The sequence below is a fragment of the Trachypithecus francoisi genome, unplaced genomic scaffold (genome assembly GCF_009764315.1).
Source record: "Trachypithecus francoisi isolate TF-2019V2 unplaced genomic scaffold, Tfra_2.0 Lachesis_group10, whole genome shotgun sequence".
In the NCBI taxonomy this organism is placed as follows: domain Eukaryota; kingdom Metazoa; phylum Chordata; class Mammalia; order Primates; family Cercopithecidae; genus Trachypithecus; species Trachypithecus francoisi.
In genome coordinates this window covers 8072443-8093852 of record NW_022681455.1, presented here as the reverse complement: position 1 = coordinate 8093852, position 21410 = coordinate 8072443, and the positions used below count along the sequence as shown (strand labels likewise).

The following is a 21410-nucleotide window of genomic DNA, read 5'->3' as shown; positions in this document are numbered from 1 at the left end:
CCCAACAAGCTTGATGTTCAAAACGGCTACCTCTCCAGATCTTTGAATTCTGATCTGTCTCCGCTATGGTGTGCCAGATCCATGAACTGGATCTGAGACTGATAATGACCTTGCTGTTTGGAAGCAACTTCTTAACCTGAGTCCTAGGCCTGCAGGTAGTTCCTATCAGAAATGAGATGAGTCACCCATTGGATAGCAGGCACGAGTGGTCACACATGGAAGGCAGAGTACTACCGGAAGGGGGAAAGTGAGCTTTCCATTCAAGCATAAATCCCCATAAGGTTTCCCCACCTTAAGCTACCCATAACCAACCTGGAAAATGTACATCAGCAAAGGTCATCTCCACAGGGCTTGGCCATCCTCTTTGGTACTCCTTTTCATCCTCCGAAGCCCTGCTTCTCCCATCCCTCCTACAGGCACCAACCCTCTCATTACCTTTCTGTCACCTTCTGCTTTCAAGAAAGGAGGTAGGTGTCAGTTTTTCACACCCCGAAGGGAGACCGGGCTGTGCTGCCTCTGCTTGTGCTGCCTCTGGTCTGGTAATAATCCAACAGTTACTTGGTGCCCATCACATGGAAGGCCCTGCTTGATGAGAGAAGCAACATGGTAGACAACTGAGAGCACCAGGCTGAGAGTCCAGAGACCTGAACACAGGTGCAGCTGCACTAAGGCACTCTGTGACTACCTGCAGGGACTCCAGTTTCCTCATCTCTGAAACAATAGCACTGGGCTAGGTCATGTTGAAGAGATCTACCATTCTAGGCACCTGTGGACTTAAATTTGCACAGTATGTTATACTCTTCAACACATTTTCATTCATTCATTCATTCAACGTATATTATCTCATGCTTCGTGTCAAAACAGCCTGTGAAGTGGATCAGGAAGATAGTATTACTACCCCCCACATTATAAATGAGGACTCTGAAGCTCAGTGAGATTACATGACTTCCACCAGGTCACATCTGTCTGAAAAGACATAATGTGTGGTTACATAGACAGAACTCATGCAGAAAAGGAAAAATAATAATAAAAGGTAATATCTGTTTTGTAAGGCAGTAAATACTATGGAATTCAGTGGGACCACCCCACCCTCCCAAGCCCCAAATAACACTTGAGACAACTTTAGTTGGAAAAAAATACTTCCCAATGGCAACATGGGTCCAACAAGAATGGAAAGCAGGTTTTAGTAAATGATGGTGCTCCAAAAAGCTACCCCTGGCAAGAAGAACAAAAGGAACAACGGCTTTCATGAGTGGTTACCATTTTCCTGGATCCATCCTGGCAGAGGATATTGCTTTGATTCTGCTTGGAAATGTGTTGATTTGGGAGTAATAACAAGTAACTATTAAATGTTATTTCTGGGCCACAAATAAAAGGAGTTCCCACAGAGTTCTAGAGTGAGTTTTTACTTATAATGAATAGAAATCAGAGGGAGAGAAAATTTTCACTGACCCAGATTGAGTCACATACTTTGTCATATATCAAGGGTATTTCTGATCACCAAGGAGATGCTATCCCAATCTTATCATTAGCCAAAGAAAATCATCTCACTTTTATAAAAATTACCAAAACACCTAATTTTAATTTTGGTGGTAATACGGCTGAAATGCCCTATCACACAAGACATCAATGTCCCTTTTCTAAAGTAATTAATAATATAATGTCCCATCTCTGCCCTAATTCTCCCTCCGAGAAATTAAAGCAGGGGGTAAAAACATTCTCCTGGATGCCATACATAGCACTTGTGGTTTTCCTTCACTTCTCACGCTTAAAAAAATAAAATGTTATACATAAAGGCAATGTTTCAATTATTTTTACAATCCAAGATCTTGTTTGTTCTTTACTCAAAATGTAATGTGTTACTTTTAATGCATGTTTGAATTTACTTGCCTTAAATTGCATGGCTCAAAGAGGTAGGACTGTGGACATATGATTCCGTTGTTATGGCATTTCTAGTGCTGCTCGCATACACACAAGTACCTAATGGAGGTGCAAGCAAGAATTAATGCCAGTGAAGATGATGATGATGATAATAATAATGATGATAAGGCTCATAATGCTAACAATAAAGTCTACTTCATCAATAACTTCTGCACCAGATATAAGCCATGTTTCTATGGTTTTAGAATTTCCTTCCTTCTTCAGTAATATCAGATTTCGCTAAAAGGCTTTTATCTGCTCTTCAGGATGATTTGATGGGATGAAAGGAAATAAGAAGTTTTCCGTAACTCAGAGGAACTCTTGCTTTATCACATGGGAAATTTAGCAATAAAATATGTCAGGTAGGATAAAAGAGAAATTGCAGAAGAAAAATAAATCATAACAAGCCTCAGCTGACCTCCTCTGAGTCAGGGCTACTAAAATAGAATAAAAAAATAAATGCAAGAAAGTTAAGTTTTGCCAATAGATGTTTGGAACTCGAGCATATCTAAGGAGATGCTGAAGGCAAAGATGCCATCCGACAGCAATAGTTGGTGTGAAAAGGCAGGTCTAGGTCACCTCTTCCCACCACATGGGCCAGAGCTGATTAAATATGACAGGTAACCCTGAATAATTGCTCTAATCACTCCAGTGAGCTCTCTACCTTGTCTAGAAAAGGACTCATGCCTTAGCCAGCTTCAGAGGCCAGACACCCCTAAACCTGACATCTCTAACAAAGATGCATCAATTTTATTGGAAGCATTATTTGATGTTGTTCAATGGAGGAAGAGATGGGCAAGGAAGGCCTCAAGTTGGCCATAGATCAGGGTCTCATTAAACGGCTCAGGAGTTTGTATTTGCAGGTTAACTTGATGTGATGACCAGTTAGTGTAGACTGATAATAGAAAGAAGGGCAAAAACATGTCACCCAGAATTGGGTTGTGGATTCAGCTCTTCCAGAGGGTAGGGGATAATTAGGGCAGTGTGTCATCAAAACTTTTCATGTCAACTAAGGAACACTCTCTCTCTAAATAAGAAACTGTCAGGTCTGCTTAAAGCTATGAGGGATAGGGGCCTCTTTTCAACCTACATCTTCTCTTTGGAGCTGCCAACTTATTTTAGAGGCCCAGGTGGTGAAATGCTTCATTTGGGTCCTGATCTTTTACTCATTTGTATTTTTTGCTACAGATGAAAATGCAAATGATAAAACTTCTTACCCCTTGAGGAAACTGATGTCTATGGTTATCCCTAATACTCAAGCATTTTGCCTCGCTACTCAGATAATTTTTACAGAAGCCAAAATAAGTTGAGTCTAAGCAACAAATTATCCTAACTTGTCCATCCAATGACAAGGAGTTCTCACAAGGGAAAAGCATTGCATCAAAATATCTGTAATGTGCTAGAGACAATCGGCGCTCATGGCTCTAAATCTAAGTAATCCTTTCAGTGTAAGAACATCACCCATGTTCAGCCTTTCCTCTGTTACAGAATTTGGCATAGTGTATTGGAGCTATTGATTTTTGTGTCTATTTCTCCATAGAACTTGAGCTCCTAGAGGGCTGGAACCCAACTGCTCACCTTTTAATACCCACTGCCTAACGCAGTACCTGGCAACCAATTTTTCTTTAAAGGCTGAATCAATTACTTTGGTTAGCATGATACCAAGTGACCATTTTAACTAAAATTGTGCTTCTGAACTGGTTTTCATGTGATGTTGATACCATTCCTTTATTCTTTATTCCTCTCTCGCGCGCGCTCTTTCTTTTTTTTTTTTTTTTTTTGAGATGGCATTTCACTCTTGTTGCCCAGGTTGGAGTGCAGTGCCACGATCCCGGCTCACTGCAACCTCCACCTCCTGGGTTCAACCGATTCTCTTACCTCAGCCTCCTAACTAGCTGGGATTACAGGCACCCACCACTATGCCTTGCTAATCTTTTGTATTTTTAGCAGAGATGGGGTTTGGCCATGTTGACCAGACTGGTCTTGAACTCCTAATCTCAGGTGATCTACCCAGCTCGGCCTCCCAAAGTGGTAGAATTACAGGTGTGAACCACTGCACCTGGCCTCCTCTCTTTCTTTCTCCCTTCCTTTTTCCATCCTTCATTCATTTTGTCTCATTGACTATAAGGCTAATGTAAGATTTTTCTTAAGGACAGAGAATGTCAGAGAACAAGATGAAAGGCAATAGATATTTATGGGGTGACTATTTTATGTTTGATGTGATGCTTTTTTTTTTATGCATTGTCTCATTTAACCCTCACAAAAATATTGTGAGGTGGCTCATATTACCTCAATTAAGGAGCTGGTTCTCAAAAAAGGAGGGAATTTTTGCTTTGTCTGTTCTAACACCAGATAAACTTTCCTGTACCAAACTGCAAAAAATAAATAAATAAATAAATAAATAAAAATAAAAAATTAGCAAGTTGCTAACTGGAGTAACATAGAACATGTTCTAAAAATGGCTCAAAATCTCTAAGATTTATTTTATTGTCCAAGTAATAGAACCAGATAAATTTTCTGCACCTCTCTTCTAAGGAAACCAAACAACGTTCTTTACATTTGCTTTCACCTTTACAGGCTATATAAATCTGGAAGTTCGCAGAGACTGCTATGAAAAAGAATGTTCCGGAAAACACACACATACCCAGACAGAGCCTCTGACCTTTTCTCCAGAGAACATACAAATATTCTTTTTGCAACCAGGCACGGTGGCTCATGCCTGTAATCCCAGCACTTTGGGAGGCCAAGGCGGGAGGATCACTTGAGGTCAGAAGTTCAAGACCAGCCTGGTCAACATGATGAAACCCCATCTCTACTAAAAATACAAAAAAAAAATAGCTAGGCATGGCAGCAGGTGCCCTGTAATCCCAGCTACTCTGGAGGCTGAGGCAGGAGAATCACTTTAACCTGGGAAGTGGAGGTTGCAGTGAGCCGAGGTCGTGCCACTGCACTCCAGCCTGGGCAGCAAGAGTGAAACTCCATCTAAAAAATAAAAAATAAAAAAGATTCTATTTGTTTTTATGTAGGAAGGGAAGGACACATGATGAAGGAAGTGTTCATCTGCAAAATAGTTAACACAACACTTTTAATTGTAGAAATGACTTACGTTAGAATGACCCTAAAATTCGGTTAAAGCTGTTTTCACAAGTGCAACTAACATACAGAAGGAAAATCAATCTTATTTCAGTCATAAAAAAAATTATTTTCCAAAGGAAACATGATTGCACATCCAAAGCTTGAGCCCAGAACTTGGAAGGCTGTCTCATGCCACATTGGCTTGGACAGGGACAGTGCGCTCACGGAGGCCAGCACAACATGATGACTCCCTTGTTTAAATGGCCGGGCTTCAAACTCCATTAGGAGCATTGACAGTCACATAGAGTTATCTCAAGAAAAGGAGATTTTAAAACATAAACCTGAACACAGTAATTATGTTTTCTCTTCAGCACAGAAAGATGAACTGGAGATCCCCCACAGCCGGGAGAAGCACAAGTAACACCACTTTGTGTCTCTGCATAAACCATAACCATTTCCTGGGTATTTTATCTCAAGCAGTGCCCAGTGTCTCATCTTTGATGCTACATAACGAAGGGAAGTACGAAAGCCTTAAGCCGCTCCAACTGGGATTCTGATGAATTAATTGTAAGACATCCTGCCTTTTGAAGGTGGTGGTTGGCTTGCTTCATTTGTGGATGATAACCATAGACAAACACCAATGATAATAATAAGAGATATTTAATGTATCTCTGGACGGGGCAGGGTGGCTCATGACTATAATCCCAGCACTTTGGGAGGCAGAGGCGGGTGGATCTCCTGAGGCCAGGAGTTTGAAACTAGCCTGGCCAATATAGTGAAACCCGGTCTCAACTAAAAATACAAAAATTAGCCAGCGTGGTAGTGCACGCCTGTAGTCCCAGCTACTTGGGAGGCAGAGTCAGGAGAACGGCTCGAACCCGGGAGGCAGAGGTTGCAATGAGCTGAGATCATGACATCATGACATTGCACTCCAGCCTGGGTGACAGAGTGAGGCTTTGTCTCCAAAAAGTAAATAAATAAAATAAAAATGTATCTCTGTAGATAAAATGAGTGGCTAAAGCTTAGTAGGGTAAGTATGAATCTGGAAAGCTAGGACTTTCAATAATCATTTGCATTTCATGACCATGTAGGATTTTTTTCATCTAAAAGCCAAATACTCATAAACTGCTTCAAATAATTTTGGCATGATAAATGAATAGTTAGATAAAATGACAAAAAACATGGAAAACGGGAAGCAGATTTCTAGAAGGACACATGCCTCCCTGGGCTGTAGGAGAGGTTATTCTTTGAGGACCATATTTCCATTTCATAAACTTGACTGTAGACTTCCCTCCAAAGAACCTAAGGAAACCATCCAACTTCCCCTTATAATCTACATAATCATAAGTAACATGCAGCCGTAAACTTTATTCCCTTCATTTAGTCTTTTACTAAATGTCACTATTCACGTACAATGTCAGTGACAGGTGAAATCTGCAGAAAACACAAAGCTTTTCTCCTTAGGTGAAAGACCCCTGATCCCAACATCTTTTCTTTTTTTTTTTCTTTTTTTCTTTTTTTTTGTATTATTATTTTTCTTGTCTATTCTTGAAGCAGCAAATGTTTTGGCCTGTTCTGTGCAAGTCTTTGCACTTTGCTTATCAAGCCATCAGTCGTGCAGAGCTTGCTTTCTAATTTTTCAGTTGTTGCTAGCATAGGAACTAGAGTAGAACTGTACCAAAAGATCAGAGCCTGTTTCTGTAGCTGCTGCTTCCTCCAGTAACAATTCTATTAGCATTTTAGAGATAAAGCCTTGCAACACATGGATGCAAGGAAAGGAATAAAAGAACACAAAATAAGGATGAAGCATGTTAAAATCACTACCAAGAACTAACTCACACAAGATGCTGATGAATAACATGCAGAAAATTTTAATGAACAGGCATCCAAAGCATTTTGATACAATGAGATACCAGAATTTAAGTGTTCTAATGATTTAAATAGGGCAAAATTACTGATATAGTACTATTTTAAAAAGATGCATTTTGGTGGCTCGACTTTTGCACGCTTTGACTAAAATTATTGTTCACGGTTGTGTCATTCAAGCACCTGTAAACAGGATTTGGATATCCCCCTGCACACTGCTCAGAACTTGTGAACACATCAGCTCGGGCTGATAAGCATCTTAGCACAAACTGCCCAGGTGCTAAATCCATTTAGTTCACTTATTGGAAAGTAACAAGTAATATTTCTTCAAGGGAAATTCTTCCAATGTGTCTCCTGCTGAGCTTAATGAGGTTGAGATAGGAAGCTGGGGAAGGGAGATGGATGAGATAAGGGGAAGTTCCCAAGTCAGGTCTGGAGAAAGACTTCTCTTCTGTTTTTCCTTTGTTTCCTCATCATCCTCAGTTTTCCCATCGCTGGCACACCTAAAAGCCTAGTAGCCGGGTGCGGTGGCTCAAGCCTGTAATCCCAGCACTTTGGGAGGCCGAGACGGGCGGATCACGAGGTCAGGAGATCGAGACCATCCTGGCTAATACGGTGAAACCCCGTCTCTACTACAAAATACAAAAAACTAGCCGGGCGACGAGGCGGGCGCCTGTAGTCCCAGCTACTCGGGAGGCTGAGACAGGAGAATGGCGTGAACCCGGGAGGCGGAGCTTGCAGTGAGCTGAGAGCCGGCCACTGCACTCCAGTCTGGGCGGCAGAGCAAGACTCCGTCTCAAAAAAAAAAAAAAAAAAAAAAAAAAAAAAAAAAAAAGCCTAGGAAGCATTCATCAAGAAGTGACCTGGTTGCCAGCCAAAGCAAGTTAACTACTGTTTTCAGATTTTCCATTTGTGTAAGTGATTGAGATACTTAAAAATTCCATATTTGGTATATTATTTTATGATGTAGTAGAGTTATATTAACCAGGATAGACCAGGTTATGCTAGGGTAGCAAACTGTCCCCCAAATCTCAGTGTCTTACAGCATCACATGTCTCTTCTGATCATTTTTATTGTCTAAAATGTGTCACAAGAACACGGGAGATTATGATCTGAGTCCGGGAAAGATGGTGCATATATGTGAACCTTAATAAGAGCTCCTACAGTAATGGACCAGTTGACAAGATTTTAAATGTATGCATTTTTATCTTTAAGTTATTATTCATTGGGATTTTTAGTATCATAATTTATTTTTCAATAATTCCATAATTTATTTTCAATGGAGAGTGGATAGAAAGAGCCATGGACTATAGAATACATTATATGGAATATATAGAATATAAAAGTATCCATATGTTAAACTAGAGTACTCTTCTGATAACATTTTAGTGTATGTTGTTGACTTCTACTTTTCCAGAAAAAAAAAAAGGAATTCTGTTTCACGATCTTAGATGCCAACCCATGCCATTAAAATGAGATTTTTGTTAAGCTAATCATATATTTTTTCTAATAAATCCCTAGACCTCTTACAACAGGCCCTCAGACCCATCATGTACATACAGCTCAGTCATCGTCCCACAAGGGGGATTATGTCATTCCCTTGCTTCCAAGATTTCTATGGCTTCCCAGTGCTCTTGACAGTGACTGGCTATGGTGACCAATGTTACCATGGTTACCAAAGCCTGTCTTAACTTGATCCCAGCTTCCTCCTTCAGCCTGATTGTGTGATGCTCCCAGCTCCACCCACACACATGGTGCCGCACCTTTCTTTTTTCTCTTTCTTTTTTTTTTTTTTTTTTTGAGACAGGGTCTTGCTCTGTCACCCAGGCTGGAGTGGAGCAATTGTGGCTCGCCGCAGCCTTGACTTCCTGGCTCAGGTGATCGTCCTACCTCAGCCTCCCAAGTAGCTGGGACTACTGGCACATACCACCATGCCCCGCTAATTTTTAAATTTTTTATAGAGATGGAGTTTCACCATGCTGCCCAGGTTGGTCTCCAACTCCTGGGCTCAAGCCGTCCACTGGCCTTGGCCTCTCAAAGTGCTGGGATTACAGGCGTGAGTCACCGCACCAGCCCCCACCTTTCAGTTTCTCAAAAAAGCCTCCCACTGGGCCCTCTCACCTGCTAGAGTCTCTGATGGACACTTGCACTCCTCCTTTCCATCCCCAGCTCTCAAAACCCTTGGTCTGGCCAGCTGCCTCCTGCACCTCCTTCAGCTTGCAGCTCCAGAGCCAGTTTTCACAGGTAGCCTTTCTCAGAAAGTGGAGTCTGGGTTCAGCACCCCTGATTTCTACATTGATGCCGGAAGTCACCTGGATTCCGGCAAAAGCGAAGTAATGACTGTTTTTGAACTTTCCATTTTCATAGAAATGGTACTTCCTGGCAATGAGTGCTTCCTCCATTGTAGCATTTGTTATGCTATGTACTCACTGCTTGTTTAGCTACCCTGCTTCCTTCAACAGACTCTCAACTGAAAGTGCTGAGGGGACCAATGGCCTGAGGAGTTCTGGGGTCAGTCCAAAGACATCTCAGAGTCTGAGGGGACAGAATGCCCCAGTAGGCACCAGAAGGATGCCACACAGGACCTAACACAGTTCAGCAGGTCCCTGTGCAGGGTACAGAGTGACCAGGAAGGAGAGGGTGTCTCAGCTCCCCAGAAATTCATGAGCTTCTCCTTTCATTCAGGTGACATTGTGGGAAGGATGAGTGGGAGAAAAGACCCTGAGAGGGAATCTGAAGTTTATTAATTGAACCAATTTATCTGGAAGGGACTATTTTAAAAAGAAAAAGACAATTATCTTTACTTGTCAAATGTAAGTGTCTTTCTGTCATCTATGAGAATGGAGGCTGAGTTATGCACGTTCAAGTAAAAACAATAAGGAAAACTATAATTTGTTCCCATCTTTACATTATAGTCTATTAAATTTGACCCTGTTTTATTAATAGGGCATATTATCAACTCGACTTCTCTGCTCAAATTATCATGCATGAACATTATAAAAATGTGGAGATTAATTAAATAACACCTTAAAGAAATATTCAACATACTTAAAAAAATTCCTTCATTGTGATCAATTCGTGTGATATGTTTAGAACTATCCCAAGGTAACATTTATAGAGTGTCCACAATTTCTCAGTAGCAGCATTCTCCTGTTATAAATGAAGAACATGAGGTGGGGGGAGGGAAAAGCATTGTCACACAAGGCCACACCCTAGCTGTGGGCTTCAAGCCCAGTACTGTTTAATTACAAAGGCCACTCGTCTTCCGCTTTTCCATAAGTGTCTAACAGTAGCTTCTACCTTTAAGGCAGGAAGGGTTTTTCTTTTGTTTTGTTTTTTTTTTTTAAAGAGTATAATACTGCCTGTAAACCCAGCACTTTGGGGGATTGAGGTGGGTGGACCACGAGGTCAAGAGATGGAGACCATCCTGGCCAACATGGTGAAACCCCGTCTCTACTAAAAATACAAAATTTAGCCAGGCATGGTGGTGCGCACCTGTAGTCAGTCCCAGCTACTCAGGAGGCTGAGGCAGAAGAATCGCTCGAACCCTGGAGGTGGAGGTTGCAGTGAGCAGAGATCACACCACTGCACTCCAGCCTGGCTACAGAGCAAGACTCTATCTCAAAAAAGAAAAAAAAGGCGGGGCGTGGTGGCTCAAGCCTGTAATCCCAGCACTTTGGGAGGCCGAGACGGGCGGATCACGAGGTCAGGAGATCGAGACCATCCTGGCTAACACGGTGAAACCCCGTCTCTACTAAAAAATGCAAAAAACTAGCCGGGCGACGTGGCGGGCGCCTGTAGTCCCAGCTACTCGGGAGGCTGAGGCAGGAGAATGGCGTAAACCCAGGAGGCGGAGCTTGCAGTGAGCTGAGATCCGGCCACTGCACTCCAGCCTGGGCGACAGAGCAAGACTCCGTCTCAAAAAAAATAAAAAAGCCTACAAGATTTAAAGTTCTACAAATATGGACTGTTATCTATACAAATAAGCAGTGTGATTTTCTAATATGTGTATTAGAAAATTATATATATATAATTATATATATAATATATAATAATTTTAAAATTATATATATTTTAGGAATCAAAAGCTTAGTTCTTCTATTGACATCTGTGTGACCTTGGACAAGTGATTTAACCCTTTTGAGCCTAGTGTTTTCTCAGTTGTTAAATGAGAGGAATGATGCAGACATCAAAGGAAACACTTGAGGCATAGTAAACGTTAAATGAACCTGAAGGCTCTTCACTCTTTGGTCCCCAGTGGGAGTCCAAGAGGAAAAAGAAATCACTTTGAAGAGAATGGAAGTGGATCTGTTAACACAATGGCTTCTTCCATCGGATTGCATGTTGTGACGCTCATGTTGTTGAAATGGTTAGTGTTTCCATAGGAAAGGCAGTTCTTGATTCCTTTCTCCCTGCTCTCATCCCTCTTCAGCTGCAGGATGAGTGCAGATGGACTATTTCTCCTGACCACTGCTCTTCACTGAAGCCCATAGAGCGGAGACAGAACCTGGCTAAATGTCTCTAGAATTCGAGCTAAAAAAGAGTCCTTTATCCATGTGCCTCTGTTTCCCAAGTGCCAAAACTGCTGTGAGCAGTGAACTTCCATCCCGTAAGTGACAAAATGCATGACCAGAGAGAGAGAACAACCACGTTACAACGCAGGGCAGTGCAGCACATTTAATGGTGATGTGTTTATTGATTAAACCTCGGTTAACCAAATAAAAGTGGTTTTATTTGGTCGTTGTTCAGTGTTGAGAACATTCTTTCCCAAAACTCACATCAAATTAGGCTGACTTGATGATAAAAACATAGTTGCACAGATAATATTAGTCAAGCCTGGGCTATAACAAACATCCGTCACTGTTCAAGATGACGGGCGCTGCTTGTTGGCTACAGTCCTGTCAGTTGGTGTTAATAGCAAAGAGAGAGAAATTCTTTTAAAGCCAAAACAAGGCCACTCTTTTGGTTAAATCAAGGAATCACAATATTTTGTCCTTCAATAAAATGAATCAGATGTGAGAATTAGGAATATCCATAAAATATGTTATTTTACATGTGTATTATTTTTACTTTTTCAAAAAAAATGCAAGGCATATTCCAACACGTAGATAACAAGCACTCAAATAAATTAAATGTAAAATAAAACTCTCTGGGGTTAGACGTAGGGCCTTTGCTGTTAAGAGTTAAGGAAGAGGTTTTCCTTAAAAATGTGTTTGAGTTTCAGAGATATTTGATAATTGTAATAAGAAATAAATAGAACAACAAAACTTCCTCCTTAGTAGAAGCAACCTTAACTGAAAGCAAAGTAAGCAATCATCACTGTGATGGTTTAAGTATCCCTACACAGCCCTCAGGAGGGGAGAAGGATGATGGGGGAGGAGGATGGAAATCAAGTTATTCATTTAAGGATAATGACCTGAAATCCATGTGTAAAATATATATATATTTTTTACCTCAAAGCACTGATCCCAGTTAAAATGCGAACATTTCAGAAGGGTTGTACTTCAAGGCTTTTCTTAGTCATTTACCACTTAGTATAAGCTAGCTCCCAAAAGCAAAATTTGAAAACACAAATGGGCCTGACACGGTGGCTCGTGTTTGTAATGCCAGCACTTTGGGAGGCTGAGGCAGGCAGATCACTTGAGGTCAGGAATTTGAGACCTGCCTGGCCAACATGGTAAAACCCCATCTCTGCTAAAAAAAAAAATGTGAAAATTAGCCGAGTATGGTGGGCACCCGTAATTCCAGCTACTCGGGAAGCTGAGGCCACATAATCGCTTGAACCTGGGAGACAGAGTTTGCAGTGAGCTAAGATCACATCATTGTGCTCCAGCCTGGGCAACAGAACAAGACTCTATCTCAAAAAAAAAAAAGAAAAAAAGAAAAAAAATGAAAAGAAAAAGAAAACACAAATGTGTAGATGGGAGGAGAGCAGGGAAAGGATGGGGTGAAGGAATTAGAGGCACTAGTTCCTTCAAAGGTTATATCCACAACACTAAGAGGAAATTTATCCAAAACGATATTTGGCCTTCTGAAGGTCAACTTCTTTAGTTTTACATTTTTGCCAAGGCCCAATACAAATGTTAAAAGAATTAAACAATTCTCAGGTCTTAAAAATCAATTTAATAGTGTCCACTTATTTTTTTCAAATATGGCTTAAATGAGTGATGAAAAATGCTCACACACTTCCTGACACATAGCACATTACTTTTTATTAGTTGGGCAGAGAAAGCAGAAAGAACCAGAAAAAGTCCCCTGGATACGTGAGGGAAACTGGAACGGAATGTCATCAAATGTTGTCCCCTGAAGGAGTGGTACCATCTCTGCCTTCTTCAGTGCTATACTCCCAGCGCCAAGCACAGACCCGCAGGATGGTCTTAGGTGACCTTCGTTACCCATAAATCATCTGACCATCATTTCACCCCCTACCAAATAAGCAGGATGGCATCATTTGGCCAGTGGGAAAGCTGAGACTGGGAGAAATTAAAGGATTTCCCCAGAATCACACAGGAACTTCACAGGAGAGCCAAGACGAAAACACAGGTGCTCCCGGTTCTGCAGGCAGACCCGAAGCTGAGTTCCACATCCCACCATGCAAATCACTTTGACCAGCTGGGTGCTTTCAAGTTTACCTTAAATTTATCTGATCCACTTATTACTGCCTAATGGACCACCATATTTCATAAAATCTAAGACACTGTGGATTGCGGCACGCAGCCACATTTTATATTCCACTAAGAGAAAACCACTACTAACTCTACAAGGACACCGTGCTTTCTTACTACACAGACAATCATTTTACGCTCATTGAAAGAGCTTTTTAGAGCTGACTGGGGATATATTTTATCATGTATCACCCCTGTGCATGCCTTTTGAAGACATGAAATAGATCAGTTAAGATATTCCTAAAACAGTCCGGGTGCAGTGGCTCACGCATCTAATCCCTGCACTTTGGGAGGCCGAAGCGGGTGGATCACCTGAGGTCAGGAGTTCGAGACCAGCCTGGCCAACATGGTAGAGATGGCCAAAACTCATCTCTACTAAAAATACAAAAATTAGCCAGGTGTGATGGTGCATGCCTATAATCCAAGCTACTCGGGAGGCTGAGGCAGGAGACCTGCTTGAACCTGGGAGGTGGAGGTTGCAGTGAGCGGAGATCATGCCACTGACTCCAGCCTGGGCAACAAGAGCAAAACTCCATCTCAAAAAAAAAACAAAAAAAAAAACAAATATTCCTAAAACTTTCTCACAGAATCCCACTCATGTGACTCATTTTTTGACTTAGAGCCGTCTTATGTTTACGTTCTGCCAAACAATGTCATCTTCGGTACCTTAAGATCATTGGTTTTGCAGCATTTCTTAAAATAACTTCATAAGAGACCATAAAGTTACCAGTGCTGGCCTCCTGGCTGGCTATACACGATGTAGTGCAGGACAACTCAACTCCCACTTCCAGGAGGTTGCTACATTCTGCTAATTCATTGCTGCCCTGACTTCCACCCCAGAACCATTTGTTCATAGATGCTAAGAGAGTGGGCCACATTGTCTCTGGGATTTTCTTCCATGCTCTTGATACCTATCCTGAAGTTTTTGATGTTATACATTTTCAGGCAGTGACCACTGCAGACCAACAGTGACCCTAAGATGCATCCCAATATCAGACATACTCTAAAAATGTATATGCATTTGGAATCCGTGAAATGCTGCACATATTGATTTGCTACTTGTTTACGTCTCTCCACTAGAATGTGAGTGCAGGGAATGTGCCTATTTTGTTCACCCCCATGTCTCCAGCCCTAGAACAGTGCTGGTATGGTAGGCAAGCAATATTTATTGTATACATGACTGGATTCATTAATTCCATTAAGTTGCTAATTTGGGTGGGGGGGGTAATTTTTTTCTCTTTGTTAAAAAGCAGTACTATAAGCCGGGCACAGTGGCTCACACCTATAATCCCAGCTCTTTGAGAGGCCGAGGTGGGTGGATCACCTGAGGTCAGAAGTTCAAGACCATCCTGGCCAACCTGGCAAAACCCTGTCTCCACTAAAAATACAAAAATTAGCTGGATGTGATGGCACGTGCCTGTAATCCCAGCTACTCAGGTGGCTGAGGTGAGAGAATCACTTGAACTTGGGAGTTGGAGGTTGGCACCACTGATCTCCAGTTTGGGCGACAGAGCAAGATTCCACAACCCCCCCCAAGAAAAGCAGTATTATAGTATAATCTTTCTCTCTATATATTTTTTTGTAAAATATGTTTATACCTAAAAAGAAGTAAAGAAGAGATAAATAACTCTATATTAAGAGCTGCATATAATTGATTTTTCTTCCTTTTGTTTATACTTTCTAAATTTTCTAGCATGAACATTATTACTTTCTAATTTGATAACAGCATAACATCGGCACATTATTTTAATTCGTATTGCTTTACTTTTATGTGGTAAAAGGTGAAAGCTTTCTGTACTGCATAGCAAAAATACATTGTGAATTCAATTATTTTTACATCAATTCTATTTTCTATAAGTTAACTTTACAACATCTTGGCAGAATAATTTCTTTAAAATGCATATCTAAAGCCTGAAGACTGGTCACGGTGGCTCACACCTGTAATCCCAGAACATTGGGAGGCTGAGGTGGGCAGATCTCTTGAGGCCAAGAGGTCAAGACAAGCCTGGCCAACATGGTGAAACCCCATGTCCACTAAAAATACAAAAATTAGTCAGGTGTGGTGGCAAATGTTTGTAATCCCAGCTACTAGGGAGGCTGAGGCACAAGAATTGCTTGAACCCAGGAGGCAGAGGTTGCAGGAGCTGAGATCGCACCACTGCACTCCAGCAAAAACCTGAAGACAAAAGAAAGAAGACCAAGCTAGGGAATCCTGAGATCAATCAAAAACTCTTTAGGGACCCTGGGCAAGGCCCTAGGTCCTATCACCTGAACAGGTCCCTCTGTCTTCCCAGGTTCTGTGGTCTTCAGGGAGGGTCTCTGGGCATCAAGAAGAAATTCTTTATGTTCTCATGGTTCTGAAGAGGAGGATCATGGGCTGTTGGTGAGTATGAACCATGCTACTCAAAATGGCATATAAAAGCTGAAGGGAATCCCAGCACTTTGGGAGGCCGAGGCAGGTGAATTGGTTGAGCCCAGGAGTTTGAGACTAGGCTGGGCAACATGGCAAAACCTCATCTCTACAAAAATTACAAAAAGTTAGCCAGGTGCACCTGTGGTCCCAGCTACTCAGGAGGCTGAGGCATAAGAATCACTTGAACCCAAGAGGTAGCGGCTACAGTGAGCTGAGATCACATCACTGCACTCCAGCCTGGGCAACAGAGCCAGACCCTGTCTTGAAAAACAATAATAAAACAAAATAAAAGCTGAGGAGACACATTTCAGTCAGAGAATCAGTATCTCAAACTGGTCAACTTCAATCCAGACCAGTGAAGGGATGGGGACAGGGGTAGAGGCTAAATTATGTTTCCCCCAAATTCTTATGTTGAAGCCCTAACCCCTAGTACCTCAGAATGAGATGAATTTAAGATAGAGCCTTTAAAGAGGTGATTAGGTTAAATGAGGCCACTGGGGTGAGCCCTAATCCAAGCTAACTGGTGTCTTTATAAGAAGAGGAAATTTGGACATGGAAGGGGTAGCAGGGGTGGGAGCACACAGAGGCAAGACCGCATGAGGACAGAGTGAGAAGGCGCCACCTACAAGACAAGGACAGAGGCCTCACCAGAACCCAGCCCTGCCTGCACCTTCCTCTTGGACTTCCAGCCTACAGAACTGTCAGGAAATAAATGTCTGCTGTTGAAGCTGCTCTGTCTGTGGTACTTTACGATGGCAGCCTTGGCAAACTGGGGATGCCAGTTAATGATCCTGGGTCAGCAGGACTCTTCTTTTCACAAAATTTAAACTCAGAGAGCTTTATCTGATCACCTGTGGCCCATGAAAGACTGTGCATGATTCTCAGTAGTGACAGGAAACGCAGGCAGAAATGCCTTCCACCTGCAGTGAATTCCAAAGCACTTCTTACTTTTATTCTCAAGCTTCTCCCATATCAAACCTCCATAATTTGCTAACACTTGGTGACTGAGAGACCTGGGACTCCTTGATGGTCCAAATGATGAAGGGCAGGTGGCAAAAAGGACGCGGGAAATGAGAAGCTTGGAAAAGGCACTGCTTGGTTAATCAACCCCTTATAGATGGTGCTGAGTTCATTGTACCTAACAAGATGTAACGGAAGCTTATTGCATAGGAAAAAGGAACTGATGGATTATTAGCCTGACACTCTCCATTCGCTAAACGTACAGAACAGATTCATTACCTTTGTCCCCGCCCCCGCCCCCCCACCCTTAACAGTATGGGTTTGATTGCCCTCTTGCCTACAGGTAATTCTCCATCAAAATTAAATCCGTCAGCTAGTTCTCAATTTTACAAACGATACAGGCAGGGGAGAGAGGAGGTCGGGCGGAAGCTGGCGCCTGGTGGGAGGAAGGGTGTCTTTCCCAGGGCTACAAGGCCAATCCAAAATTCTTCTGATCCAAGGGCTCCTGAAGATGCCTGTATTCACGGTCCCATAGTGACACCAGCTGGTCAGTTTCCAAACAACAGCTTAGATGGAGAGGAAATGGCTCAGCCCCCTGCACCGTGCTCAGATGATAAATTGACACTCTGCCTGTTCCAGTTTAAATGACATATGCCATATAAGGCATAAATACATTTATAGAATAAATACATAATACATAAATGTGTAGATACTTTGGCTGTTACAAGCTCCTCTTCTCTTGCGCAAAAGATCAATGACACTGTTGATCCTTAATTGTCAACCAGCGTTTTCCTCCGTAGCAATTACACACCCAGCCCTGTGAGCTGGTGCAGACTAAATCGGGGGAGGTCCTTGCCGGTTTACCAAGGTAGGGAAGGTGCGCCTTTGGGAGAGAGAATGAGGCCTGAAGTTCAGATTGTATGTGACAGATGTGGATTGCGAAGGCCAAAAGCACCTCTAGATTTGTCCATTTCAGGGCTGCTGGAGCTCCAGAGTCTCTCCTGTGAAAGTGTCTTCCCCAAAATGGGGCCTTAGGGATATATTCACTTAAATATTCACTTTGGCTCCTGATTTTGTATTCTTAATCTTGTAGTCTTTTCCTTTAAGGAAAAGGCTCCTTCAAATTGTGTAAGCTTCAGACTTTAAAAAGCTGGGGTCCATAACTGCAGTACTGTATACAGTGACTGTACTGGTACAAGTAAGTGTTGGATACCTACTATATCCTCAGCACTGTGCTAGGTGCCGGGACATGCCCCAGGAAGGAGCGGGAGGCTTCCTACTCGATCAGTTAACCATACCAGCACGCAAAAGAACTAGCCAGCGTTGCAATGCAATATGTAATTAAAGACTAAATTGTGTAATCCAAATTATGTGCACAGTAGCCTGGAAATTCACAGGGGGAAATAGAGATTATTAAAGGATGTGAAGGAATTCTGGAATGCTTCATTGAAGAAGTTTGTGTGTGTGTGTGTGTGTGTGTGTTTTGAGACGGAGTCTCGCTCTGTCGCCCAGGCTGGAGTGCAGTGGCCGGATCCCAGCTCACTGCAAGCTCCGCCTCCCGGGTTTACCGCCATTCTCCTGCCTCAGCCTCCGAGTAGCTGGGACTACAGGCGCCCGCCACCTCGCCCGGCTAGTTTTTTCTATTTTTTAGTAGAGACGGGGTTTCACAGTGCCTTACAAGGGAAGGCAGAAAACAAGTAGGAACAGTAATACAATCTACCCTTCCACTATACAGTGAGATGTGTACTCACTGTCTCACACATCTTGTACAAAGTAGATGTTCAATAAATGCTTTGAACTAATATATGAATGACTTAAGTTGGCCATAGCCTCACAAATGTAGATTGATTCGTCTTTTCTGGTGTAGAGTTTTATCCCCTGGTATGTTACTCAGTATCTTTCCCTTTTCTTCCGTAAATGTCCTACTAAGAATGAATCTCACAAGCATAATGTTAAGTAAAGGCAGCCACATGCAAAAAAGTACTAACAGAGGAGTGGATAAAGAAATTGTGGTGTGTCCAAACAACAGAATACTAAAGAGCAATAAAAATACAAACTACTGATACACGAAATAGCATGGGTACATCTCAAAATAATTATAGGGAGCGAAAGACCAAAAAAAGAATACATTCCTTATGATTCCACTTCCATCAAATTCTAGAAAATGAAAACTGATTTATGGTGACAGAAGCAGATCAGTGGTGGCCTGGGGAGAGTAGAGGAGGGGCAGGGAGAGGGTAGATAAGGAAACTTCGGGAGTGATGGATATGGTCATTATCTTGATTGTGGTGATAGTTTCATGGGTGTATTCACATGTCAAAACTCATCAAATTGTATCCTTTAAATATGTGGAATGTATCATACAACATCATGCCTGAACAAAGCTTTAAAAATAAATGCTTTAAAAAAGCTACTTACCATATAACTATGTTTATATAAAGTTTTAGCAACAGGCAAAACTAATCTATGGTATTTGAAGTCAAGGTGGTGGTTACTTTTAGGATCAGTAACTAGAAGGATTAGAAAGGGGTGCATGAGAGGGCGCTTTTTGATCTGGATGCTGGTTACACAGGTGTGTTCTCTTTGTGAAATGTTGAGATGTATGTTTACAACTGGCACGCTTTTCTGTGTGCAAGTTCTGCAGCAATAACAACTGTTTAAATGTGCTATTGTTTTTTTTAGATGGAATTTCACTCTTGTTGCCCAGGCTGGAGTGCAGTGGCGCAATCTCAGCTCACCGAAACCTCCACCTCCTGGGTTTAAGCGATTCTCCTGCCTCAGCCTGCTGAGCAGCTGGCATTACAGGTGCCTCCCACTACGCCTGGCTAATTTTGTATTTTCAGGAGAGACAGGGTTTCTGCATATTGGTCAGGCTGGTCTCGAACTCCCAACCTCAGGTGATCCGCCCGCCTCAGCCTCCCAAAGTGCTGGGATTACAGGCATGAGCCACAGCGCCTGGCCAAATGTGCTATTTTCTTTAAAATATCAACCATCTTAAAAAATATCAAAGACCATCCTCATAAATTGTTTATGATGACAGAAAAATAATTGTGTGATTGCATTCATTTATGATCTGCTTTTGAAATTCAAAGACTATGAGTGGATTTGTTCCTGCCAGGGTCTATGACAGAGGACAGACCACAGGGCTTGTCAGTCATAGACACCAGGACTGAGCAGTTGCAGGGACAGTTGGAGAAGTGCAACAACTGCTGACACTAAAGTGCCCGTGTTTGTCTCCAGATATGTGCCAGTTCTGATGCTTCTGTTCTCTCTTGTGCCCTTAATCTGAATTACTGTTGCCAGCACTCTCCTCTTGCACGGGGCGTATAGGAAGCTACATATATGGACAAATGGCACATGTGCACATAAAACAACTGAAAAAGCAGGCAAGCTATGTCAAAGTCCCACAGTTGGGATTACACTGTTGCAGACAGCTGACCTAAGATAAGAAATGAAAATTCCTAGACACTTTTATGAAACCATCATTTTTACCGTTTAATATATTAAAAGAAAGAAAACCCTGTTCCTACTGATTGATTACTTTAATGAATAAATGTACAGTCAATGATTTGGTGGTTGGAATGGATTAAATTTCCCTTGCTAGCAAGAATGGCCCTAAATAAAAATGAATGAAAGGTTTATCTTTTTCAACAACCTCCCGTGATCTCCCCCCAAAAAGAGAGAAAATCAGTCTGAATTTCAAATGACTTTGGTCTCCGTGTTTATTTTATAAACTATTACCTGGCCCCTGTGAATGTCCTTGTGGAATAGAAACAAATTACAGTGTCTCAAATTGTGTGCTCAAGTAGTTTTAAAAGAAAAATTTTTCAAAATGTCATAGATCTGTTGTAAAAACTATGACTCTCTTTTCATGCAGAAAGCTTCAAGATTCCCCACTGGAACCCATCTAATACGAAAACATGAAAATAACCATAACTACCTATGCCCATCATTTAAAATGTGAAAAAAAACAAAAATAAAGAACTGAAAAATATAATTCTACAGCAAATATAACCAGGTGCTGTGCTACGGACTACATAGACAAGTTAAAAACTGATTTTGGGGTAGGCACACTGGCTCATGCTTGTATTCCCAGCACTTTGGGAGGCTGAGGCTGATGCCTGGCTCGATTTGCCACTTACAGTAAAATGTAAGTAGAGAAACAAACTGAACTAAATAAAGTAAAGAAAGAATTGTTAATATAAAGGAGCTAGGTCTTGCTAGGTTTAAAAATAAAACTGTTTTCCTTCCTTGGCTTTCCAGATAACAATACAAAAAATATAAAAAGTAAGAAATACCTTCCAGACCCAACCCTCCCCTATGCAAAAAAAAAACAAAAAACAAAAAAAAAAAAAACCTCCAGGGCACTATCAGGGAAGCATGAACGAAAGATGAAGCCAAGGATGTAACTGTAAAACCATGTGTTATGGTCTCAGAAGGCGTTGCCCTTCCAAACAGAAGAAAAGTCCCTGTAAGATGAGTCTTCATGTCGTTGTCCCTCAGATGCCTTA

At 41.8% G+C, this 21410-nt stretch overlaps 1 long non-coding RNA gene across 1 annotated transcript; it reads right to left on the bottom strand.

The window, feature by feature from the left end:
• Window positions 1–219: 219 nt before the first annotated feature.
• On the bottom strand, window positions 220–21181 carry LOC117088646. The gene is made up of 3 exons (XR_004439259.1): window positions 20930–21181; window positions 502–505; window positions 220–230 (listed from the first exon to the last, which is right to left on the bottom strand). It is a non-coding gene; the product is annotated as an uncharacterized LOC117088646 (long non-coding RNA).
• Between the last annotated feature and the right edge of the window lie 229 nt (window positions 21182–21410).